This window comes from Chinchilla lanigera, unplaced genomic scaffold, assembly GCF_000276665.1.
Source record: "Chinchilla lanigera isolate Chin_1 unplaced genomic scaffold, ChiLan1.0 scaffold00024, whole genome shotgun sequence".
NCBI lineage: Eukaryota > Metazoa > Chordata > Mammalia > Rodentia > Chinchillidae > Chinchilla > Chinchilla lanigera.
In genome coordinates this window covers 25,814,269-25,831,221 of record NW_004955425.1, presented here as the reverse complement: position 1 = coordinate 25,831,221, position 16,953 = coordinate 25,814,269, and the positions used below count along the sequence as shown (strand labels likewise).

Below are 16,953 nucleotides of genomic sequence, written 5' to 3'. Positions count from 1 at the left end.
AAAAAAAAAAAAAAAAAAAAAAAAAAAAAGAAAACTGACAAGTATGTTCCACCCCTCTCACAGAGACAGGCTACAAGATGACACTCTGGAATGGGGTGCTCTAGAACACTTAGAAAATCAATGGCTTCCTGTGCAGAAGACATTCAAGTAGGAAAATATAGACTGCTGAAAACACTCCACAAAGGGAACTACACAAAAGACAAATAAGCCAGACATGTCATCACAGTGCTGAGGTGAATAAGCTATAATAAGAATAATTAACAAAAATCCAATGAGTTCATTAAGACTACAGACAAGTAAAAATAATGAAGATTTCAAATCATCCAAGTACAGTACAGTTGTCTGAAGTCACCAACACTGAGAAAACATTCTACTTAGTAATGGAATATGCAAAAGGTGGTAAAATGTAAGACTATTTGATTACCCAGGGAAAAACAGACGAAGAAAAAGCAATAACTAATTTTAGACAGAATCCTACCTGCAGTAAAATACTGCCACAATAAGAGGATAGCACAGAGCCCTAAACACCAAGAAAATACTAAACTTACATATTCCAAATCTAAAGTAAATTTAATTAATTCCAATATGGTAACTTCTTAAACATAACATTAGATGAAGATATGAACATCCGAACAGCATGTTTTGGATACAGCACTCAATTCACTGTGGGCAAGAAACTAGACACATTGTAGTAGTTCTGCATACGCAGCCCCAGAGATCCACCTGGGCAAGAAGTACCAGGAGCCGGAAATCGATGTGTGATTTTGTACTAGTCAGTGAGTTACACCCCTTCAACGCGAGAAATCTGAAGCAAGTGAGAGAAAGCGTTCACAGGAAGACACAGAATCCTTTTCTGCCTATTCAGACTAGAAACAGTTTCTGAAGCAATTCCTTGTCATAAACCCAAAGAAGCATTGCACTCCAGATCAGATCATGAAGGACAAGTGGATAAATGAAGGGCATGAGGGAGATGAACTTCAACCATTTGTTGAACAAGAGCTACACATGCCAGACCAGAAAAGAATAGTCACACTGTGTATGTCTTTTGTTTTGTGTTTTGTTTTTCTTCGGGTACCAGGAATTGAACTCACGACCTTGTGCTTGGCAGGCAGGCGCTGTGCCACTGAGCTAAATCCCCAGCCCCTGGACCAGCAAAGAATAAATATGAAGACTGCTATGGGATCCTCAGAAAAAGAAATTCATGGACCTCCTTCAGGGAGGAAATGTGACAAAAACTCAGCTACCTATTTTTTGATGGTGGAATACCACCTGAGCCAGACTCCCCTCACTCCAGTGCTAGCAGGTGCCTCTAATTTGCTAAGGTGTGGCCACACAGTAACCTCATCAAAGCACTGCCCTGACTCTAGGCCACAAAGTGCGGACAAGCTTGTTTTGCAGCAAGCTTCAGACACTGCACCCTGACCATCCTGAACCAGCTATTCCTTTAGCTGCTGCCCATCCAAAGAGGAATCAGAGGAGCACCGCGATAAATGTCCTCAAGGAAGGTGAAATTCCCTCCCAGAAATCTGTAAGAAGAGCTGTCAAGGTAAGAAAATTGTTCCAAACTTGGGATCCCAAGTAATCCCAACCAAGCAGATATTCCTGAACGCAAGCAAAGCCCTCCATTCCCTGCAGTGGCAGCATAAAATCTGTTGAAACAATAGCACAAACCTTCACTTTTTGTGGTGAGAGACCTGCTGCAGACCGGTGCTTGGTGACTCACAATTTGAAAGACAGCAGCACCATATGTGGCCAAAGAACATGAGTTTCTTCAACCCACATTAACAGCAGTGCAATCACTTACCAAGGCTGGCATCCAGTTACCAAGAGGCAATGGTAGAACTTTTACTACCACCCAGGAGGTTTGACAGCAACATACAATGGCCCACATCCATCACCCTAGCTCTCCCAAGAAGATGTACCACTGTCCCAACTCAATGTCAAGGCTCCACTAATTTTTTTATTAAATTAACTTGAACACTCACAAGACATCAAAATGTATGTGCCAAGCAAAAGTATGAAAAGAAAGCAGCAAAACCTTGGGGCCTCCACTTCTCCTGGAAAATGAAAACAACTAGTTCTATGGATCCCAGGGACATGACAAGGGAGATCAAAGAGTCCTGGATGCAAATAACTGCAACTATGGAGTACTTCCATCTCTTCTGTATTCAAGGCAACTGGCCTGATTTAAGCAAAAAGCAGGCATAGCTACAGCATTCAACAACACTGCTTCAAAAACTGCCAGTGAGCTACAGCCATAGCCCACTAATTATCATTTAAATAAAATCGTAATTAAAAGTGTTTTCCTGAACACTGATGAAAATGTATAGAATAATATTTAGGCAATAAATCTCCATTTTCTAAATCATGACTTAAAGTTATTCAAGTCCATTAAATTCCTAACACTTAGAAAACATCCATCCATGCCAAGCCTGACCTAGATGCCATGGAAGATCACAAGAGGAATGAAATCTTTTTTGTACCAAGGCTGTAGAATAGGAAATGACTGTAGTACCAGAAAGACACATTGAGAGTGAACCCAAATATGGATGTATGCTATGAGAATTAAATTGAAACAGCCAAAATAGGCTTAACTTTATCAACATCATAAAGGTACCAGTTCTCCCCAAGATAACGTATTAATGCATTCTTGTTGACAATACCTTTAGGGTTTTTTTTTTCCCCTGAAGGAAAATAAATTGACTATCATCATAAAAGTATAAGTCAAGAGTCTGAAAATCTAATGAAAATAAGAAATAAACACATAGAAGAGATATACAGTCAGTTCTATAGTTAATATTTTTCCCAATTTTGAAGATAGGGTGATGAAAAGAAACTGTTTTTACCATAATGTGAAATCTTAGCCTTAAGAACTGTAAAATTTGGGCTGGGGATTTAGCTCAGCGGCAAAGCGCCTGCCTTGCAAGTGCAAGGTCGTGAGTTCGGTTCCCGGTACTGGAGAAAAACCAAAACAAACAAACAAAAAAAAAAAACTGTAAAATTTAATGTACATTAAGTTGAAGACTAATTTTATACACATATGATTTTCTAAAATATGATTTCTAAAATCAAAACCTAGAAACAACATATAAACTCAGTCCAGCTGTAAGGGTAAATGCCTAAACTTTCTCTCTTACAGAAACCAAAAAAATTTGTGAAAACTATTCGAGAGCACTAACAAAGGACTTCTAGCTTTTTTTTTTTTGTCTTTTTTGAGGAGGGTATTTATATGTAGTGCAGGCTAGCCTTGAACTCACTTCATAGTCCAGGCTGGCCTGGACCTCAGTGATTCTCCTGCCTCAGCCTCTTGAGTGCTGGGATTACAAGCATGTGCCACAATGCCCATCCTCCAGCCAATTTTTTAAAAGGGGAAAAAAAATCTGAATTTCCAAAGACATCAACCAGAAACTTAAGTAAGTGAGATGTTATAATTAGAAAAGGATCACAAGGGGCTAGGGATTTAGCTCAGCGACAGAGCGCCTACCCAGAAAAGGATCACAGAATGAATCAGTAGCTCTAAAAGAAGCTTGTATGCTTGGGTAAATTCTCATACCTCTATCATACGTTCAATGTGGAAAAGAAAACTAAGGAAATACACTGTATTCCATAGATCTTTTTATTCCATAGATCTTTTTATTCCCTAGTACTGGGGATTTAACTCATGGCCTTTAGCTACATTCTAAACCTTTTTTTATTCTTTTATTTCAAGACTGAGTCTTTGCTAAGATACCAAACTACCCTAGCTGAGCACTGCTGTTGTAGTGGTATCATGCAAGATACCCCCAACTACTCTAGCTGGGCTTCAGCTTGCCATTCTCCTGCCTCCCAGAGTGCTGGGATACCAGGTGTGCACGACCATACAGAGCTCACAGATTCTAATGGTTACAATTTCAGACAAAACTATAAACACAGGACAAAGGGTCAACAGTGGATCCAAGTATCACTGATTAGGACAATAGGAGAACGTAGTAACAGTTTTCCTATTGTATAAACAAATCCAAATATATAAATATTCCTATCAAAGATTTAAAGTCCATTAAAATACTAAGATATTTAATACAACCTAAAATTGGCTGAATAAAGCTCAAGAGGATTAGTATCACAGAATTCCCTTTAAATCCAATTTATGAAGGGGCTGGGGATTTAGCTCAGTGGCAAAGCACCTGCCTGGCAAGCGCAAGGTCATGAGTTCGGTTCCCGGTACCAGAAAAAAAAAAAAAAAAAAAAAAAAAAAAAAACACAATTTGAGATTCCCTTGAATATTACCTCCCAAAACAAAGTATGTATGAAACATTTAAAAATTTCATTTGCTAAACAAAAACAAAAAACAAAAAAACAAGACAGATAATGCATGCCTATTATCCCAGGACTCAGGAGGGTGAGGTAGGATTGCCAAATTTGAGGCCAACTTGGGCTACGTAGCAGCCAGCCTGAATTACTATAGAGAGACCACACCTCAAAAAACTTTAAAAGAAAAAGTGTAGCCATAATCTAAAGGGTAAAATATAAATAAAAATTAAAGAATATTGCCAAAAACTTGATCTATTAAAAAAAACCATATTACAAGCACATAATAATATGACAGTCTATACAAAAACTGCAACATGGCCTACGAGCCTGATCAAACAACGAATTTATTGGGGTTTTTTCATGTACTTTTACTGTGATACTATGGTTTCTTTAAAGATTTTAAAGCTAATGTCACATTTATAAAGTTCTTTGTATTCTCTTTAAGTTTTATCAATGAAAAGGGTGAAAACATTCAACAGGCAAACTAGGTTTTCTGAATGATGTAAGAAAATCCAAAGCCTTTGAAGGAGACAAGCAGTCTCAGAGGTCTTAAGCTGTCCACTCACATGCTGTTCTTAAGTCAGGTCTAGACCCACTTTGCTAAGTTCACAGTGAGGCAGACTGGGAACACGTGCCAGGTACTGCTAGTCACTAATTATTCCTCCATCCAGTACTGTCCTAACTTCAGTAATCTGCATATACCTCGAGATTTTTCTGTGTGCCACAACCCTGTGTCACTAACGTTTTTGTCCATTTGTTTCTTTCAAAAATCTACACACACGCACACACACACACATTACACACCCTCATCTCATTACATCCTCTTTTAAACACTGGAGATTTTTTCCTTTTTTTTTTTTTTTTTTTTTTTTTTTGGTTTTTTGCTTTTTTTTCTTTTTTCTCCGGTACTGGGAACTGAACTCATGGTGTAGCTCAGGCTGTCCTTGAACTCACTACTGAGCCCAGGCTGGCCTCGAATTTGCAGCAATCCTCCTGCATCTGCGCTGGGATTACAGACCTGCACCACCACGCCCAGCTTAAAAACTGTTAAAATACAACAAAATATACCATTTTAATCATTCTTAAAGATACAAGTCAATGACAGTAAGTACATTCACAATGGTATGCAGCCATCACCACTATCCATTTCTAGAACATATTTCCCAAGCAAAGTCTGTACAAACAGAAACTTCCCGTTCATTACTCCCCTCAGTCCCTGGTAATCTTTCTTTTACTTTCTAACTCTGTGAACTTGGACTCTTCTAAGAACTAATAGAATCAATACAGTTAATCATCTTTTTGTGTCTGCTTATTTCACTCTGCATGAAGGTCCATGGTTCATCCACAGGGAAGTATGTATTAGAATCTCAACCCTTTTTTTTTTTTAGAAAATTTTATTCACCTAAACTATTAAGACCTAGGACTACCAACTTCTATTAAATTAGATATATTAGGATAGGCATTTCCCTCACTGGTCTTAAAATTCCTATCATTATTTAAATGTTCACAGGAATACGACCTAAAAGCACCCAAATCAATGCACAATGTCAGCAAGGTAGCAAAAACGACCTGCACTTGATGGGCTGCTCTCACAAGGTGACTCCTAGGGCCAGGGATATAGCTCAGTGACACAGCACCTGCCTGGCAAGTGCGAGGTCCTGAGTTCAATTCCCAGTTTAAAAAAAAAAAAAGAAGACTCCTATCAAGGCCAGTGACAATGACTACACCGTGGTGAAGCAGAACTCCTTACCCTTCATGTCTACAACTTTCAAACAGAAAAACAATTTGTTTTTACTGTTAACCAAAGCTTATTCTTTTCTTAATATACAAAATTTTTATTCAAATACAAACCAATCCTGTTTCCCTGAGACCACTTAAGGATCTTCAATCTGCACAAAAAAGAGCACCAAGGGAAAAAAACAGAAATTGCAATTTCTAAGTACAGTTTAAAAATAACTACAATAGCAAGGCATGGCAGTGCATGTCTGTAACCCCAGCACTCAGAAGGCTGAGGCAGGAGGATCACCGTGACTTCGAAGCCAGCCTGGGCCTGGGCTACAAAGTCAGCTCAAGGCCAGCCTAAACTACATAGCGAGACCTTGTCTCAAACAAAACAACAACAAGAAAAAAACAAAAAATAAATACAAACACTATATTCATCGTCATTCTTAATATGAAAAAATTAGAAATTACTTCCCTAATTCCAGAGGCCTACACACACATACCAGCCTGTCCTTAATTAAAGCCCTTACAGCTCCTCTCAGTGCTAAATGTCACTCATCTTAAATGACAACAAAAAAACCAGAAGTGACTGGCAGTAGTAGTGACATTTACTGAAGTGTCCTTACGCCAGGTTTTAGCATATAACAAGCATTTCATTAGTCCCATTTCATCGGCCAAGCAATAAAGCCTTAGAGTTTAAGAGACCTGACCACATCACACCACTAGCAGAACCAGAAGAACTGAACTCAGGCAATCAGCTATACCTCCCAATGTAATTATTTTTACTTAATATGCAAAATCAAGTATCACCAATTTCTGTCATAGTTACAAAAAGTTTATGTTTGTAAGATAATATAATAGCCCATTCTTCATAGTCTATTCCCGTATTATACCAGAAAGAGTGCTGGAAGTGGACTTCTGTGACCCTGGTTGCTAGGTCAGCTCCAACCCTCACTAGCTTTGTGACTGGAGGCAAGAACTGTACTTCCCCTCTTCAGGCTTGGGTATGCCCACTGGTAATGTGATACAACTAGACAGGATAATCCTAAAGACCTTTTTACCTCTAAATGCTTCTAATAAGTTTTTCAAAGTCCCTAAGGCTACATAACTTAATAGCCTTACCATGGTTCTGCTCCAGTTTAGACAGGCAAGGAGGGAAAGGATAAGAGATACAGGCTGCTAAGACAAATCCTTCAATTCTTCCTCTTTTTTTTTTTTTTTTGTTTTTAAGCTTCTGTTCTATGTTGCATAAGTAAAAAGCTGTCAGATCAAATTTTGTCAAGTACTTTATGCTCTGCCCATGAGATAAACCAAAGGCCTAACTACATTCTACATGACTGAGAAAGCTTAATGTAGCCTCAAGCCAAATCATCAAAAACTTGTCACAGAATGGAGTGAAGTGTAAAAAGTGTCCAAATTAATTTATGAATTAAGTAAATAGTAAGCTCATTAATTCTGGCTAACCTAGATAAAAATAAGGCGACTCTTACATAAGAGCTCACCATTTTTTAAAAACAGTTTGACAATATCCATCTTTTAATAATTTCACTCCTTTTCCCTCAGGGGATTACACAGCTATATGAAAGAATGAATATGCTATTAAGAAAAATTTGAGGGGCCAGGGATATAGCTCAGTGGCATAGCACCTGCCTAGCAAGCATGAGGTCCTGAGTTCAATTTCTGGTACCAAAAAAAGAAAAATTTGAAAATGGAGTTGGAAAACAAATTTCTATCACTGTGGTTTTTCCTATTCATTGTTAACTACTGGTTGTCAACTCTACTAAAAAGACAGGAACATGTTTAGATGCTCAGTTCCTAAATTACTACAGGCTTCACATAGGTTACCGCAGTTGTTTGGGGACTTTTGAGGGAAGAAAAGATTTCAGAAGTGAAAGAATTCTCAGAGAAACATAATTATCTCAACCTATCCAAGTCACGATCCTACCTCTTAAGACTGATGCTACAACAGGAAGAACAAGTTTGGTGTCCAGGCAATTACAACCAGCAATGCTTTCAACCCTTTCCACAGGAAGCCTGTTTATAAACCTTTTGATTTTTCTCTGGATTCCTCTCTTCTTTTTCTTGCTACCATAATTTCCTTCCCTAACACAGGTCCTGCATTATATCAGCTGAACAGATCTCTTTATCTTAGTACTTACCTGTTACTCTGCTAGCCCTCCTGCCCCACACAAGGCCCTACATCCTAGGCTCATCCAACTACTCACCTCCACTCTGACTGCTGAGATGTTGAGTATGACAAAAATGAAATAACTCAACAGACCATCCAAATCTCCAGTGGCCTCAACACTGCCTGGCAATCCCTCTTTGGTCTCTGTGAAAGAAGAAAGGTTTAATTACATATAGGTAAGGACTGCCTACAGTTTGTAGGCAGTGGATAGGAAAGTAAACACAATTCATATCTGTTGCCTTTATTTAAAGGAGGAAGCAAACCCATTTTTTAAAGTAACACTCACTAATCCAATAGTGGACTATGTGCCAGGCTCTATTATAAACACTACACCTGAGTTTTCTGAGGTCACTGTTATTGCAAACCTATGAGGTGGGTTCTTTCATTTTTTCCACTTGGCAGATGAGGAAACTAAGAAACAAAGCAGCTGGGTAACGTGTTCCAGGCACAAAACTAGTAAGCAGCAGAGCTAGCATTTGACTCTGATGCCTACACTCTCAATCACAACAGTATGATGAGAAGAATGACATCTCAGAACAAGTCCGTCAACACTGCTTACTATTTACAAGAGGGGTCCTGAGAGTGTTCTTTCTTACTGAAGGTTTCATGCAGTCTTCATGTCCAAAAGAATACTCCCAGATAAGAGCTCATTCAAACATGAAGGTACCAGGCATCTTGAGCAAGTGCTCTGCAAAACTCAGATGACAAGTGGGGCTCTGCATGTGTAAAAGTCATGTAAGGCACTGGTTAAATGTGTGTGCTCTTGAACCAAATAGATGGGATTACCAGCTGTGTAACCATGAGCAGATTACTTGACCATGAAGAACATGCAGAGGAAAAAAGATCTAAGAGTTGAGGAATACAGTGTGACTAACTGCTAGATATATATTAAAATGTTTGCATTTGGGCTAGGTACAGTGCTATGTGCCTGTAGTCTCAGCTACTCAGAAGACTGAGTCAGAAGGATCGCTGGAGCCAAGGAATTTGAACCCATCCTGGGCAACAAAGCAAGATCCTATCAAAACAAAAACAAAAACCCTGTATCAAAAAACAGAAAAATGGTGGTGTATGCCTATAACCTCAACACCCAGGAAGCTGAGGCCAGAGGTGCACCACAAATTTGAGGCCATCCTGGGGTACATACTGAGTTCAAGGTCAGTCTGAATTACATAGGGAGATTTTTTTTTTTAAATAAATATTTTTAAAAAGAAAAATCAGAGGCAAATTACAATCAATATGACCCACAACTCACAAGAGCTAATATTCTTTTTTTTTTGAGGCAGGGTCTCACTATGTAGTTCAGGCTGGTCCTGAACTCACTATATAGCCCAGACTGGCCTCAAATTTGTAGCCATCCTCCTGCCTCAGCATCCCCAGTGCTAGGATTACAGGCATGCACCACTACACCCAGGCAATACTCTTACAGTCAAAAAATATAATGATTTTGTTAAAAACTTTAAAAATTAAAAATTAAAAGATAAGCAAATAAGCAAAAGGTATAATAGATAATCCATGAAACAGGAAAAATAAACATCAAAAGTTCTCAGTACTTCTATCTATAAAAAAAAAAGCATGAATATATTTTTTAAATAACTTATGGTGAACATGGTCATACACACCTGTAATCCCAGCACACTGGGAAGCTAAGGAGATAGGATCACAAGTTCAAGCCCAGCCTGGCCAATTTAGTGATTTAACAAGACCCTGTCTCAAAGTAAAAAGAAAGTATGTTGGGGATATAGCTTAGTGCAAAGGTCCTGGATTCAATCCCAGTATCACAAAAAATTTTAATTTATGGATACTATCAGTGTATGCTTATATAGCAAAGTCTGGAAGAACACACAAGGACAACATTGTTAATAGCAAATGGGCCTGGTGAGGGAAGGGGAAGGGCCCCAAGGGAGAAGACACAGGAGGGAAAGAAACAAGTTCCAGCCTGAGCACCTTTCCTCCAGGTGCTGGCTTTCAGCAGCAGGCTCCCATGGATGCACTACATAGGCAAAATATAGCTGGCATGACTGCATCTGATCTCAGAAAGGCAAATTGTGAATTCTGGTGGTCTACCTTGGAGCAGAAAAATAGGGTTCATACGGATAAATGAGATTCATAAAGTCTTGAAAGGTGCTGAACAATCAGAACCCAAAATCAATAGTAAATGACACCAAGGAATGTAAAATAAAACCTTATCTTGCTACCCACAAAGTAAAATCAGGATATAGAGAATGCTTCTTCACCCTTCAGATATATTCACAAAAGTCTCACTATAAATTAACAGATGCTCTAAAAGAGAAAGAAATAAATGGGCTTTGACCCTAATACATATGGTGCCCCAGCAAAGAAATCCACACCTCTGCCTTAGGACACACCATGGTAGTAGTACATCATGGCCCAGGCTAATGAGCACTATTTCTAATCTCAAGGTAGCAGTTTATAAGGTTCAGGAAAAAAAACATAAGAACTACTTATTGGATACACCATAAAATTTCATCCACTTCAACATTAAATAATTTTTCTAAAATTCTTTACTTTATATCTGGCTTCTTTACCATATAATGTACCGAATTACATAGGGCTTTATTAAAATTAGTAAAAAGCAAGTATGTGGTGCGTGTCTTCCCAGTATTTTGGAAGGAAAGGAGGACCCCAAGTTCAAGACCAGCCAGGGCAACTTAAGAGACTTAGAAAGACCTTGTCTCAAAATTTACAAAGGGGAGGAGAGGTTGCAGATGTAGCTCACTGCTAAGACCCTCTTGGTTTAATTCCAATACTGCAAATGAATAAATACATAAACAAGTAACTTTCTTTAAAAAGAACAGTGAGTATTCAGCATAATCCTCACTGCTACAGTTACAATATTTTAAAACATGGGTCCATGCCAGGTATGATAATGCTGTAACCCCACCAGTCTGGGAAGCTAAAGTTGGAGGACTATAAATTCAAGCCCAGCCTGGGCAAATTGGCATTTTAATGAGACCTTGTCTCAAAAAAAAAAAAAAAAAAGTTCCTCAGTGTAAAGGCCCTGGGTTCAATCCCCAGTACTGGGGGAAAACAAAAATAGACATGGTGGCACACACCTGTAACCCCTCAGGACACTGAGGCAGAAGGATCCCCTGAGTTTGAGGTCAGCCTGGGCTACATAGTGAGTTCAAGGGCAGACTGTACTACATGGAGGGATACTGTGTCAAAAGAAAAAAAAAACATAAATAGGGGCTGGGGATTTAGCTCAGCGGAGCAGAGCCTGCCTGACAAGTGCAAGGTTGTGAGTTCGATTCCTGGTACCAGAAAAAAAACAAAAGAAATAAAACATAAATAGACAAATTAATTAACTACTGTTAAGTTTCAGAATAAGGTCATGAGGTTTATCTGGGGCCAATCTAAACTTACAAACACTAGTACATGAATACAAAAGATTTTAACCTAGAGGGCTGGGGATATAGCTCAGTGGCATAAGTTGCTGCCTGGTGGGGGCTGGGGATTTAGCTCAGTGGCAAAGCGCCTGCCTGGCAAGTGCAAGGTCATGACTTCGGTTCCCAGTACCAGAGAAAAACCAAAAAAAAAAAAAAAAAAAGATTTTAACCTACTAACTCCTTATTTGTACAGTCTGCTTTATCAGTCAAACTCACTGACTTTTCTTCACTCCTGTAAGTTCCCAAATTAGCCCCTGTCCTTATCAATATCAATATACTGATATAACAATATCAATATAGTTTGATTACTCCCAGGCTGGGAGTGGTGGTCCATGCCTGTAATCCCAGCAGTTGGGAGACTGAGGCAGGAGGATCACTGAGTGCGAGGCCAGCCTGTACTGCACAGCGACACTGTCTCAAAAAAAAAAAAAAAATACTTAGGGCCCCCAATAACATTCCAACTACCAAATTCAACTGATTATTTTCATTCTCGCTCTTCTTTACCGTGTGACAGAACAGACCCAACTGACTACCTCCTGCCATCTAAGTTTCTCTTGTCCCTCGACACCCAGAACAATACTCTCTCCCAATGCTTCTTTCTACCCACAAAGTTCTTTCAGAGAATTAACGTTCCCTTCTTCATCACCCATAAACTCATGCAATCCACTAAACTGATCTGTTCCCAATACATATTTTCAAAACCTCTATGTAGGTAGACATTAAGGAACCTTTCACATTTTAATCCACAATATTTAAGATGCTCTTACTTAGAAATGTTATCTTGTCTAGTGGCTCCATGAACCAACTATATACACCAGTAGCTTCCAAATCTGCACTTCTGCCTAGATCCCTCCAGGTCAGTCACACAATTGTAACCGCTCACATCAATATGACAGTATCCTGGGGCTGGGGATTTAGCTCAGCGGCAAAAGCGCCCGCCTGGCAAGCGCAAGGTCGTGAGTTCGGTTCCCGGTACCGGAGAAAAACCAAAAAAGAAAAAAAAAAAAAAAAGCAATATGACAGTATCCTGTATCTCTACCTGGATTCTCCCTTAGTAATTCAAAACTAAAAACAGGTCACAAACCAACTGTTCTGCCTCTCCACGTCCACTTCTTCCTCTTTTCCTAGGTTAATGCAGCATCCCTAGTGGAAACTGCATTACTGGAAGCATTCTACACTCAAGCATTCCTTTCCCTTATTGTCACAACCATTCATCATTACAAACAGAATTTGGCACTAGTGTTATTAAATACTTGTCACCTGGAAGGCAGTGAATTGTATTTCTAATAAGCTTGCAAAAGATGTCATTCACTTCATTTTACAGCTAAAGTAGCAACGCCTCAACTAAGCTTAAATTCCAACACATAAGCAACAGGGTCCTGATGCCCTTTGGAACCCAATCTGTCTGACACCAGGGCACAGACTGCACTTTCCATCTCTGATACTGCCTTTCTACTTCAGCCTGCCTCCCACATCTAGCCCTTGCACAGACTATCATAGGGGTTTCTAACTGATTTCTTCACTCCAATCTAGCCTTTATACTACAGTAGGATGATCTAATATAAAAAATTAGAAAACCTCATTCTGTCAACTCTTTCCTTCCAAAATGGATTCCCATCACCATAGAGCAAAACCCCTACACATTTAATCACAACCAGGCTTCAACTCTCCGTGGGATCTGGGCCAACTCAACTGACCTTACTGTTATCCAACAATACCAATATAACTCACGCTTTAGTGGTTGCTGTGAATACTTCTTATGTCCCACACTCCAAGGAAAACTCTCCTTTATTTCATTATTCAAGACCAGGTTCAACTGTTATTTTGTAAAGTCCTACCAGACAAGCAAACACTTCTAGTAAATTTTAACTTGATGAACAATGTCTTGAAATACGAGTACACAGGATGTGATGCCAAATGTCACAAGATCACAACTGAGCCAATGGTTTCTCTCTCTCTGCCTGCCTCCCCCCTCTCTCAATCTCTCTCCCCCACCTCCATCTCTCCCTCTCCCTCTCCCTTTGCAGGATCGTGGGTAATCATCTCCCAACAGCAACAGATACAGCAACAGGATACAGCAAGAGATCTCATCTACATAAGAGGAAGAAGAAAAGGTGAAGGAACCCCTCACTTCAAATGAGATTAGGGAGATGTGTAAAATGTGGGTAACGGTGAAAAATCTGTAGGAAAGCCCTACCCAAATAAGGCTGTAGCAGTGTCAGCAATGAATCTGTTTAACAACGCAATGTTACATTTCCATGAAATCCTCAAAATGAGGCAAAAGCAAGTGTCAGTGGATAGGTTCCTTGTTAAAGCTGCACAAAAATATAAAGACTCCACTGAGCCAACAGAGAGCAGTGATCCATTAATAATAGTGAAAGTCAGTCTACACAATAACCCTCCCCTCTTTTGTCTCTCACACTAGCCACGAAGGTTTTCAAAGCTAAGTGCAGGTTAATTTGTTTATTTATCTTCTTTATTGTCTTTATTACTTTGCACTGTATTGTATTACAGTATTGTAATCATGTTTATATGGGTATTTTCGAGTTGTGGAATGAATCCTTTTGAGTTTCCATTTTACTTTTTTTTTTTCTTTTCTTTTTGAGACAGGGTCTCGCTGTGCAGTTCAGGCTGGCCTTGAGCTCACTTTGTAGTCCAGGCTGGTCTCAACTTGCAAGGATCCTCCTGCCTCAGCCTCCCAAGTGCTGGGATTACAGGCGTGCCCCACCACGCCCAGCTCCATTATACCTTATGGGGAAATGTCCTTTGATATACAAGTGCTTTGTTTTACAAGCAAGTTTCTGGAACAATTTATGCTCACAAACCAAGATATACAGATACTGCATATACATATATATACATACATATATATCCTTTCTAGTCCAAAGCATAGCTTAGGCTGAATGAATAGTGCAGTGTACAGAATTCATAAATGTTTGGTTTTCATATGCAAATCTAAAATTCCATCCACCTAACATTTATATCCTTACTGAAAATTACAGCTTCTCCCTCTCTTTAAATCATCACTCCTTTCCCTTCATCATTCAACCTTCAGTAATGTTGTCTTCAAAAGAATTGTGAAATACCCCTCTACCACTGTACCAAATTTATGAATTTGAGTTAAATAAGCAAAGCAGCAAAAGCCTACTGATGTGTGAAGAAAACATCGCCTTAACAATACACCATTTCTTTTTTGCACTTAGAATCATCAACTCTTAGAAATGAGAGGGAACAGGATGTTTTTTTTTAACTTCCTGCCCAACAGGCAATCCTTTGTACAGAATCCTTGACAGATATTCAATCTGTGCCTGAACATTCAATTCTTTTAATTACTTACAGTAAATGTTTCTGCATTTTTTAATCAATAACAACATAACACAAATAAGGCTTTTAAAAGGCTTTTCAGGTGAGAGCTAATGGAAAAAAAATACTAGTCTTTTCTTTGTAATTTCTCAATCACTGATAAAATAATGCTTGAAATCTCAAGCTACCATAAAGATAAAAAGCACATCAAATCACCTCCAAACTCAAGTCAACAAAATATAATTGTACCAAGTCAGTGAACCTCTCCAACAGTTATATTAATGGAATCAACATAACGTTCTGTTCAACTTCAAACTGAATTTGCAACAATAAATAATCTCATCCTGCATGTGCCTAGGATAGATAGTCCAGACAAGTCGTTGGCCATTCCTAGCAGTCAGTCTGCTTAACAGACCCCTCTCTAAATATCCAAGGGTCCTCTGCCTCCATAATTCTCACTATAGAACATGGCATGGATGGGAAGCATAACATTGTCACAGATGGCACTCTGTTTGTAAAGAATTAGTGGGAAAGTCTTGACTATACAGGAAAAAAAAGTCCAAATTAACTTTAAAAAGATGATGTGGAAATTTTATTCTCGAAACATTCAATTATTAAATGTTTTGTTTTCTCCAAATCAGTCTTTTGCTTGATGCATATTGTACCCTTATTAAAGAAATGATACTATTTGTAAAATAACAGTATTTCAAAGGTCAGACTAATTGGAAACTTTCCAGGATCTAAAAGTCAGTGTTACTACTCATACCAGATTTTTCTTTTTTGCTTCTGAGACAGGATCTCGCTATGCAGTTCAGGCTGGCCTTGAGCTCACTCTGTAACCCAAGCTGGTCCCGAACTTGCAAGGATCCTCCTGACTCAGCCTCCCGAGTGCTGGGATTACAGGTGTGTGCCACCACGCCCGGCTACTACTCACATACGATATTTCTAAATTCCCCAAATGAATCCTCACCATAAATTTAAAAACAAATACACTGTGACAACTTCAAGCTTCCTGTGAAAGACTATCATGTTTACTTCTTTTCGTGCCAGAAGTCATACTACGAATGAACTTTTCCCCAGGTGTTTCTCATCATCTCATTCTCTGTCCTCTACTCCAAAGATTAAAAAATAATAATAATAATAAAATTCGCGTCCGCTCCATCCCATCAAGTCTTTCCCCTCGTAAATGCTTCATAACAGGATAACAAGGTATAATTTACAAAGATTACCTGTACATCCTACGCTGTGCACAAAATCTGAGAAATAAAAACGTACGGCACACTACACCCAGCTCCATTTTGGAGAAGTCCCTCCAGGGCTCAAATGTATGCATTATGCAACAGCCTCCATTCCAGATGTTAATCCCCGCCTGTGATGCAGTGATAAATTCCCAATGGCAAGGGTACAATCCCTCCCCCACTTCAGCAGTATTTACGAGACAACAACAAATTAAAGCACGAATTCCAAATTCTTCCGAATCTGGAGAACGACAAATTGTCCACAGGTTCTGGATCACAACGAAAACTTTCCCCTGTATAATCTTCTCATAACACATCCCTCCCGCCCTAATCCCCTCAAAAAATCCCCGCAGGGGCGTTTGCCTCCGGGCTGCTAAGGCTCCCCGGGGGAAGGAGACCCGCATCAGGTGGTTACGGTGCGTCTCCTCCGAGACGACTCCCACGCCAATGCCCGAAGCCGCAGCGCCCCACCTCTCCTCTCCAAGGACAATACGGGAGACGGAGTCCGGCCCGAGCCGCGAACCTCCGGGGCTCAAGGCTCCGTGCTCCTCGCGTCTCCGAGCCGCAGGCCCCGGCGGCCGAATCGGAACGGAACTCCCGGGCCCGCCGCGGGGGAGGGGCGGGGAGCCTACCTGTCCCGAGGTGGCTGCGGGCGCGCGAGGCGTCCGAGCTCCGGGACGACCGCGGTCGGGTGTAAAGGCTGCGAGCGCGGGGCGCGGGGCGCGGAGGGGACGGGCGGGCTCCCTCCCAAGATGGAGGCGCCGCGCACCTGGCCTGCGCAGGCCCGAGTCGGGAGACGCCGGGC

At 40.0% G+C, this 16,953-nt stretch overlaps 1 protein-coding gene across 4 annotated transcripts in view; it reads right to left on the bottom strand.

Moving 5' to 3' along the window:
• The window catches only part of Fam169a (family with sequence similarity 169, member A), an 82,103-nt gene extending 65,150 nt beyond the window's left edge, over positions 1–16,953 (bottom strand). For 2 of the 4 annotated variants that reach the window (XM_005386058.2, XM_005386060.2), the window contains exons 1-2: positions 16,781–16,953; positions 8,238–8,344 (exon numbers count right to left, since the gene is read on the bottom strand). The gene's annotated coding sequence lies outside the window, so the exon portion shown is untranslated. Of the gene's footprint in view, positions 1–8,237; positions 8,345–16,619; positions 16,638–16,780 lie in introns of those variants that run through there. The other 2 variants (XM_013514803.1, XM_005386059.2) reach the window with 2 other exon arrangements.